At 42.5% G+C, this 10,036-nt stretch overlaps 1 long non-coding RNA gene across 1 annotated transcript; it reads right to left on the bottom strand.

Moving 5' to 3' along the window:
- Positions 1-1,088: 1,088 nt before the first annotated feature.
- On the bottom strand, positions 1,089-9,824 carry LOC148184662 (uncharacterized). The gene is made up of 2 exons (XR_015772150.1): positions 9,225-9,824; positions 1,089-1,643 (listed from the first exon to the last, which is right to left on the bottom strand). It is a non-coding gene; the product is annotated as an uncharacterized LOC148184662 (long non-coding RNA).
- Positions 9,825-10,036: the final 212 nt, after the last annotated feature.

Raw genomic sequence — 10,036 nt, 5'->3', positions numbered from 1 at the left:
AAAGAATGATTCAAATCATGTTCTGACCAAAAAGTGGTGGCATGTTTTCTTTCAGGAGGGGCTTTTTGACTGGAGTCCTTGTTCAGCTTCCATGATGCACTGTGTTCCCATTTCCTAGATGATATGCACCAATGGCATAAAGGATATAAAACCAAAGTAACACAGATAAGGAAAAAAAAGGTCTAATTGTGGTAAAAGAGCAGACTGGCATTGGTCAGGCACAAGCCGTATTCCAGAGACAAAGAAAAATTGAACATGTGTATAGACCTGCCACAAATCACATCTTTCACTGCTTTATTTATGGTCCCATAATAACCTGCAATAGAAAAATATGCAATGCTGTATTAATAAGAATGTATACTCTGGACTACAGTTCAGGTTTTATGAGCTTCAGAAAAATAAAGATCCAGCAAAAAGAGAAAGCTGCTGTTTTGCACTAATAAAATATCAGTAATCTTATGACATAGAAAAACATTCTTCTCAATAAATGGTAATAATATTGCCACATTATTATTAAACCAAACAGATTGATGAGTTTTTGCAACTGAAAATGAGAAACATAGTTGGAATTGTTGTAGATGACGCTGTATCTCATTTGGACATAAGAATAACAGTGTAGAGCTTCATTTATGGAAATATCATGGGGAGGCATGTTGGCTGTGGGTCTTGTTTCAGATGATCCCTTTAATACAACCATCCAAAAAAGCATCACAGTAATGACTGGTTTTGTTGGTTTTTTCTTACTTATCAAGCGTCCATCATTCAAGACCTGATTGAGAAACATGAAACAAGGAGTTTAATAGAGTACCCATATGAACACACTAAGAGCTCAGGATAATGTGATAAAACAGGAAGAAGGTACGTCAGACCATATCTCTCACTGAAACGAGATTTCATTAAAATGCATTTAATAGGTCTGATTAATAATTGTTAATCACAATAAGCAGGCTCAATTTGGCTGCATTAAGACAGTTTATTCCATTGCTATCCTGTAGAGGCCTAGCAGGACACAGCTCCAAGGTGTCTTAAACACTTCTTTATTCTAGTATCTTTGTTGCCCGATCCGAAGAAAACACAAACAACCGAAGTCGTTTATGCGGTGCTTTATTGAGGGCCCGGGAGCCTGTGGACTAGCGTCCAAAGACAGAGCCCCCTTTCACAGAAAAATCACAGGGTTTTTATATGTTTTCTACACGATTTCTTCATCATCATAATTTCTTAATTCTCTTTCACTACCTGGTACGATTATCTCTCTGACATTTAAATTTTGCCAAAAGTACATTCCTAGATTATCTCCTAGTTACACTGCTTACATTGCAATATCTGCCGTATAGTTCATCTGCAGGTTACATGTGGCCTACCAAGCCTTAGCATAACTACTACTAATGTCAAACTAATGCTAACTAATACAGTTTATTGAACCAAATGGCAACAATTCTCCCCCCTTTTGAGCATTCTTCAATCTTCTGCAAGAATGCTCAACTCTTAGTTATCGTTGGTTCTTTCAAATGCTGGATTATCCTGCCCAACGACATCTTCATACTTCGGAGGAGGTCGGCGTCTTTCATTGAGGCGTATCTCATTGGTTCTTGTCAAGGCTTTTATCACTCTTCTGGTGCGTCTTGTTTCTTTTTCGATGACTCCTAGAACACACTTATAGGCTAACCAAACGATTAATAACAAAACTGCAAATAACAGAATGTACTGTACTATTGACGAAACCTATCCAGAAACCTGAAGTCCTAAGGACTCAAATATAGCTCCGATCCAATTATGTTGTGCTTCTTTTTCAATTTCTCTTGTTTTGGATTCAATCGTTTCCAATTGAGAAATATCTTTTTCTACTTCAATGGTCACATTTGGAATATGGATGCAGCAATGGTCAATTTTCGTTTTTAGATATTGACACACACCACGCTCTTTTAACAATAGCATATCTAGTGCCATCCTGTTCTGTAAAGTCATTCGGGATGTGGCTTGTAATTGCAAATTCATGTCTTTAAATCCTTTAATTGTTTGATTCATCCGCTCCACTTGACCACTCGATTGAGGTCGCCAAGGGGTGTGTAAGTCCCAAGATATGTCTAACATCCTGGCCACCTCTTGTACTATTCCTGCTGTAAAGTGTGGGCCTCTATCTGATGACAGTCCTAACGGTACCTCAAATCTTGGAATAATTTCCTTCAACAGTGTTTTGACCACTTCCTTTGCCTGATTGGTGCGACAAGGAAAGGCCTCAGGTCATCCTGAAAAAGTGCATACATACACTAAAAGATACTTAAAGTTCTGTGCTTTCGGTAATTCTGAAAAATCTACTTGCCAGTAATCTCCTGGTTCTGGTCTCACTTGTAATTTCTCTAACTGAATCTGTTTCTTAACTATTGGGTTATTCTTCAAACAAGTTGAACACATGGCATTCACCCGTTTTGCCAATGTTAACATCTGGTTAGAAATTACTTCTCTTTTTAGAAATGTTACCAATGCCTCTGCTCCCCAATGGCATTTATTATGTTCCGTCTCTAAGATGGCTTTCATAATTCAGGTGGGAACTACAATTTGTCCCATGATTGTTACATACCATCCAGTTGCATTCTTTTGCGCTTTCAGCAGCGATGCTAGTTTTTCATCATCCGGGGAATACTTCGGTTCCTGAATTAAATGTGGAGTTACAGGACTCACCTTAGTGGGTATCAGGGCCATTTGGGTCCACACTTCTCTGGCCGCTTCTCGTGCTGTGACATCAGCTAATTTGTTTCCTCGATATATTTTTCCTTCCTCCTTCTGGTGACCTCTCACATGCATTATTGCAACCTTTTCAGGTTGGTGTACTGCATCTAGCAAGGCTAGAATTTCAGTTCTATATTTGATAGTAGTTCCTTGGGAGTTCAATAACCCTCGTTCTTTCCACAAGGCGCCATGAATGTGCACAACCCCAAAAGCATATTTAGAATCAGTCCATATATTCACTTTCTTTCCAGAACTTAACATTAGGGCTCTAGTGAGTCCAATGATCTCAGCTCGCTGAGCTGATGTTCCAGGAGCCAAAGCTTTTGCTTCCACTACAGTGGTAACTGTTACCACTGCATATCCCGCATACCTGGTACCGTGTTCTACAAAGCTGGACCTGTCGGTGAACAGTTCCCAATCCGGATCTTCCATTGGAACATCTTTCAAATCCATTCGGCTGGCATACACTTGTTCAATCACCTCCATGCAGTCATGTGCTAATTCTCCTTCTTCTTGCCCACTGCGGAGAAATTCTGCTGGGTTAACATGATTAGTCATTTTTAGATCTACATCATCCTGTTCTCTCAGAATTGCTTGGTATTGCAGCATTCTGCTGGATGAAAGCCAGTGACCCCCCTTTTGTTCCAAGACTGCCAGTACCATGTGAGGCACAAATACCTCTTTTTTTCCTTCCCAAAGTCAATTTCCTGGCTTCCTGGATGAGGATCACTGTGGCCGTAACTGCCCGCAAGCATGACAGCCAACCAGCACTTACTGTATCCAGTCGCTTCGAGAAATACCCTACCAGGCATTTCTATGAACCAAGTCTCTGAGCTAGCACTCCCAGTGCAAATTTCTGTCTCTCATTCACATACAACTGAAAGTCCTTGTTTAAATCTGGAAGGCCTAATGCCGGAGCTTCTTTTAACGCTTGTTTCAAGTCTTCAAAGGCCTTTTTCCTCTGTCGATTCCAGCTCAACTGCGGTTCTTTCAATGCTTCATATAATGGTTTAGCTAGAAGTCCAAAATTTAGAATCCACAGCCTGCACCACCCTACCATTCCCAGAAAGGACCTTAGTTCTTGATGGTTCCTGGGAAGGGGAATAGCACAAATAGCTTCCACTCGATTGACTCCCAACCGTCTCTGGCCTTGGGTGATTTCACATCCCAAATATATTACACTTTCTTTTATCAGCTGTGCTTTTTCTTTTGACACTCGGTAGCCAGCTTGGCCCAGCATATTCAACAGAGCAATAGTCAATTTCAGACACATTCCTTTTTCTGCTGTCGCTAAAAAGATATCATCCACATACTGGAGAATGACATAAGAGGAAGGTAACTCTCTTACCTCAGCAGTCTTCCATTCTTCCAATTCCTTTGCCAGTTGATTTCCAAATATTGTAGGGCTGTTTTTGAATCTTTGCGGCAGTCGAGACCAGGTGAGCTGTCTCTTTCTTCCAGTATCAGGACTCTCCCATTCAAAGGCAAAATATTTCCTGCTTTCCAATGCCAGAGGGATGCAGAAGAAAGCATCTTTCAAATCAATAACAGAGAACCATTTAAATGTTTCTGACACAGATGTTAATAAAGTATACGGATTGGCAACCACTGGGTGAATGTCTTTAGTAATGTTATTAATTGCCCTCAAATCCTGCACTAGCCGATACTTACCATTGGGTTTTCTAACTGGAAAAATAGGAGTGTTAAAGTCTGATTCACATTCTTGCAAAATTCCTTGTGCTAAAAGCTGAGTTATCAAAGGAGCGACACCCTGTTTAGCTTCTAACTTGATTGGGTATTGTTTTATTCTCACTGGCTGAGCTCCTTCTTTTAATTCTACTACCACTGGCTGAGCAGCTTTTGATTTTCCTGGATTCCCAGTCTCCCATACCCAAGGTACTACAGCTTGATCTACTTCAATAGGAATAGGAGAGGGATCAATTTCTTTTATTACAAACAATTTAGCAATTTCTTCTCTCGGAACTTCTAATTTCACTCTCTCATTCTCGAATATGATTCTGACATTTAATGATGACAACAAATCTCTGCCAAGCAATGGCTTGGGGCAATTAGGCATGTACGAAAACTGATGATCTAATTCTTTTCCTCCAAATCTCAAATTTAATGGTTGTAAAAAAAAAAAGGGCCTTTCTTCTAATTGTCCCGTTGCCCCCACTACCTGTATGGTAGTATCGCTGATAGGTCTTAACCTTTTGTTTAAAACTGAATGCGTTGCCCCCGTATCCACGATAAACTCTTGTTCTTTCTCATCAATATCAATCCTGACCCTCAAGTCCTGTTCTAGTCAGCTTTGATTCTGATAATTTCTCAATACAAATGCTTGGGCGCTACCTACTGGATTCACGGGGTAACCTGTTGGTCCATTTACTGGCATTCTTCCCAGTCCAGCTTTCACTGGGCACTCATTCTTCCAGTGTCCTAACTGACGACAGAACGCGCATTGATTGGGAGCAATCCCTCCTTGCTGGGGACTAGGAGGGGCCATTCCCCGTCCTCCAAATTTAACATTCTGGAATCTTGCCCTGCCACGTCCAGAACCATGACCGCGCCCAAAACCACCTCTGCCTCCCCCCCCTTTCACTGGCTTGCTGCATTATAGCTAGTATGTTCGCCTGCTGTTTCTTGGCCGTTTCTTTTTCTCTGTTATTATAAACTTTCCAAGCCACCTCTAGCATTTTATCCAGATCACGAGTATCTTGTCCTTCTAATTTCTGCAGTTTTTTGGGTTTTTTTTTCTTTTTTTTTTTTTTTTTTTTGCGGATATCTTCCTGTGTCTGACCCAAAAAGTTTAAAGCAAGCTGCAATTTTCCTGTTTCACTGTCGATCTCCAAATCAGTGAAGCGTCTAGCAGTTTCTTTAAGTCTTTCTAAAAACGCCGAGGGAGATTCATTTTTATCCTGCTTGACAGAATACAGTTTTGACCAATTTATCGTCTTAGGCATCTCAGTCCTAATTCCCTCTACTAACAACTCCTGGTACACCTTGATAGATTCCATTTCTCCGACCCTGTTTGGATCCCACCCCGGATCATCGCTCGGAACTAAGTCATTTACTGTTTTTACTGTACAACGCAGCCTAATTACCTCTCGAGCACGCTCTTTCATTGCCTGTAACACCATCTCCTTTTCGGTAAAATCCATCAAAGTGTCTAACAAAACCTGCATGTCATTTCAATCTGGATTCTGGGTTTTAATTATCATTTTGACCACCTGGGCCACCCTCTCCGGATTCTCTCGGTAACAGCCTGCTGACTGCTTCCAAATCACCAGATCTCCTGGGGAGAAAGGCACTTTCACAAGCACTTTCTCTCCTTGGGGTCCCATAGCTTCCCTTAAAGGGGCAATAAGCTGGGATTCCCCGTAATTTTTACGTCCCTGTCTAGTTCGTGCCGCAAGCGGAGTATTTCGCCGATTCTGGGGAGTAACAGGGGAAGGGGTTTTAGGTCGGATAACAACTTTCTTAACATTCCCCGGTACTGCCGTTAAATTTGCTACCTTTTCCTCCTCATCCTCATCCTCAGTGCTGGTTTCTGGTAACGGTGGATACAAAGAGGAATGGGGTGAGACAGAGGGAAGAGGCGAAACAGCAGGAGGGGTTGAGACAGCAGGAGGGGGGGGGGGGGTGAAGCAGGAAGCGCACCGGGTAACACCATAAAAGACAAATCCTCCTCTGGTCGAGAGGTTAAGGCTAAGCACTGAACACATTTAGATCCTTCTTTACAACCCCCGCACTTAAATTCTTTTATCTTTAATACCATTATTCCACACTCAGTCTGCCATTCCTTTTTATGGTGCAGTAAATGAGACAAGTCTAAATACTGTATTTCATCCCATTTTTCATTTTCCTCCAGATAGCGCATTAACGAATTTATGGTGTCAAAATCCACAGTACCATTCTCTGGCCATGACGGTCCTTCTCGCTTATATTTGGGCTACCAATGATTACAATAGTCAATCATTTTATCCTTACTCATCTCCTGGAAAAACCCTTCACTTTTCCACCTCTTCAGTAAACATCCCAGCGGGGTATTTTCTGGGATACCTTTATTAGACTGAACCATAAACTTAAGTGCCTTGAATGGCATTTTGAACTTTACTCACAGCCGTACAAAAACTCGGTAACCAATAGCAGCAACCAATATATAACAATATATGAAACAATAAAAACCACTATCAATTTTGACAGTCCAACAAAATCAATCATACCACACACTCACACAACAATCACTTCAATATTGAGGTAGTTTCATTTTTAGCAGCAACAACTTACAAACACCTAAACAATAATTCAACTAGCAATTATATTAATACAATAAGCAGCAATATACAAAACCACAATCCAGAATTAAGCAAACTACATACAACAAACAAAAAGGACTAAATACCAGATAAATACCAGATAAATACCAGACCAATCCAACTTGCCGCTTCTCGACGCCGCGAGGGGCAAGTGCCGGACCTGCGCAGCTTTCGCCGCGTCTGACAGCCGGCGCCTAGGCTTCCCAGACCAACCAGACGTCTTAGCCCAACCCTGCGAGGATTGCCGCCTCGTCTTATGAGCAGGCACCCAAACCAGAAAAAAAATAAAGCACCTTCGGGCTTACCTTTTGCAGTCGTCCGTCAGGTGCGGGGGTCGGGCACGAACCGATGACTCCCCGAGAATCACTCGGTGCCGGCGTGGAGTGGATCAGAACGCGAACCGCCCCAGGCACCTTCGGAGTCCTGCCGCGGTCGCCAGAAAACTGTTGCCCGATCCGAAGAAAACACAAACAACCAAAGTCGTTTATGCGGTGCTTTATTGAGGGCCCGGGAGCCTGTGGACTAGCGTCCAAAGACAGAGCCCCATTTCACAGAAAAATCACAGGGTTTTTATATGTTTTCTACACGATTTCTTCATCATCATAATTTCTTAATTCTCTTTCACTACCTGGTACGATTATCTCTCTGACATTTAAATTTTGCCAAAAGTACATTCCTAGATTATCTCTTAGTTACACTGCTTACATTGCAATATCTGCCGTATAGTTCATCTGCAGGTTACATGTGGCCTACCAAGCCTTAGCATAACTACTACTAATGTCAAACTAATGCTAACTAATACAGTTTATTGAACCAAATGGCAACATCTTGATATTCCTTAGTTCCTGTACTATGTGTTAGTATGTGCAGCTTACTTCAGAGTTTCTTTAGACCAAAGAAATTGCATTAGCATCTCACTATACTTAGATGTCATGCACCCAACATGCCAGCAACAGAACTTCCTTTGAGTTTCTCCCAGTGTATCTCTCAGTCACTTCTGTTTAGCTGGGCATCAATTCCCAACAGCTTTCCATCAGAAAATACAAATCTGGAGAGAATTTTTCCACTGAAATAAGGCATGTAATAAGACCTCATTGCCTGACTCTTGCTAGCCTGATGCAAAAGAGCAGGCTATTTCACCAGCTGCAGGAGCATCCCTGATCCTCTGCACACCTTTCTGTCCCCACAAACCTGCTGTGGATTGAGAGGCCTTCTCTTTTAATCTTCAACTCATTCCAAATTCATCTGTTGCTATGACATTTCCCAGTTTTTGACTTTCTAGTATTTGCAGTATTCCCATTTGAAAAAGGCTGTCTGAGCAGTAGGAGGCAGAACAGGCTGTCTGCTTCCAGCTACAAGAGACTGTCACTGTAGAGCTGGTTCAGAAAAGACAGACCTGTGGATGAATGCAGATACCACAGAGCTCTCTCAGAGGGTACAGCTGACTCAGAGTTTCAATCATTAGGAACTTTGATTTTTATCTGGTCATGTTCATCCCTAAGTACTTCTCTACACATCTACTTACATCACTTTATCCAGCATGTTCATTCAGGAACCTTAAATACACTTTCTAGGGTATTTAAGAATAAAAGACTTTTAAAGGCTGCAGTAGAGATGTTGGTGATACTTGGACTAATGAACCTTTGAAGCCTTCCTCCCTCTCTGCCTCACTTTTTTACCAAATGAAATATAGGTTGAGGCACATTAAGCACATCAGACATCAGTGTCCAGGAGGAAGTAGCAAATGCTCCCTTGTTGAGCAGTAATGAGGACATCGGCCAGAAAGGTGACTGCCCTGCCAGCGAGGAGCAGAAATATTTACCAGTGCAATGCTAGGGGAATGCCCCACAGAATTCAAGTCTCACTGCCGGGACAAGGTGCAAGTTATCCCTGTTTGCCTCTGAACCAGCAGGCACGGCGCCCTATTTCCTGCGGAGCTGGGAGCTCGCCCAGGACCAAGGAACTGACACCAGTTAAACAAACGAATCCACAGCCCCAAGTGAAGAAAACTGCAGTGGTGCGGGCTGCACTTGGCTCTGGACAGTGTAAGGGAAAACTTATCTAGAGGTCCGCCTACTTTCCACTCCTCTCCCCTCCCAATCTACTCTTCCCAACCCTGTGCTGCTCCCGGCCCCATCTCTGCTATTGTCTGATGGTGGGGGATACCTGAGGACTTACTTTGGGAAGCAGGATGCAATTTGGTGCTAAATCAGCTTAGCTGTACAGGGAGTCTGTGATCAGACTGTGGTCCGGCTTCTCTTCTTGTGCTTAGCGAGAGCGTGAGGAAGGCACTGCACATTCCAAGGGTTAAACTCGCCTGGAGCAGGCTGTGTGAGAGGTCACTCCGGCAGCCACGCAATCACTGCTGAGCACCGAGTACACGTGAACAGGAGTCAGGAAGTCAGAGGGCGCTCACTTCTGGCAGCAGCACATAGTTATGTCACTTATGCCGTAATAGGACACCTTTTCCTAGGGCGCAGATATAAAGATACGGCACTTTTCCTTCCAAACAGAAGAATGTTTTCCATTACTTCTACTCTATGAATTGCATAGGGTTTCAGTTTGATACTTTCATAGACTACAATCTTATTTTTAAAACACTCCCTTTGTTAAAAAAAAAATAAAAAAGGTATTTTGCCTCTTTTCAAGTCTTTTTTTAAAATGATGTTGGTCCGATTAAATGTAAACAATGTTTGTGCTTCAAAACAAACAACAGAATTATGCACAGATAGAAATCCTAGCTGGGATTTGCCTAAGGAGTGCAGCCTGCAGGGCCCACATCTGCACAAGTGCCAGCATGTCCCACCTACTCCAGCTGTTCACTCCCCTTACCCAACACCTGCCCAACAGTCCCGACTCTCCCGCTCACTGGTTGGAGCAACCATTCCATGGGTAGACAGACATGCTCCTGAGAAATGGCTTGCTTTGAGCATTTGGGATACAAACAGTTATCAACAATTCTGTCCTAGGGAGATTTTCCACATCCTAAA

The sequence above is a fragment of the Pseudopodoces humilis genome, chromosome 3 (assembly GCF_049639895.1).
Source record: "Pseudopodoces humilis isolate 2021_Gansu_Grassland_sample_001 chromosome 3, ASM4963989v1, whole genome shotgun sequence".
NCBI lineage: Eukaryota > Metazoa > Chordata > Aves > Passeriformes > Paridae > Pseudopodoces > Pseudopodoces humilis.
The sequence above is the reverse complement of the archived record's forward strand: the minus strand, read 5'-3'. Positions and strand labels throughout refer to the sequence as shown.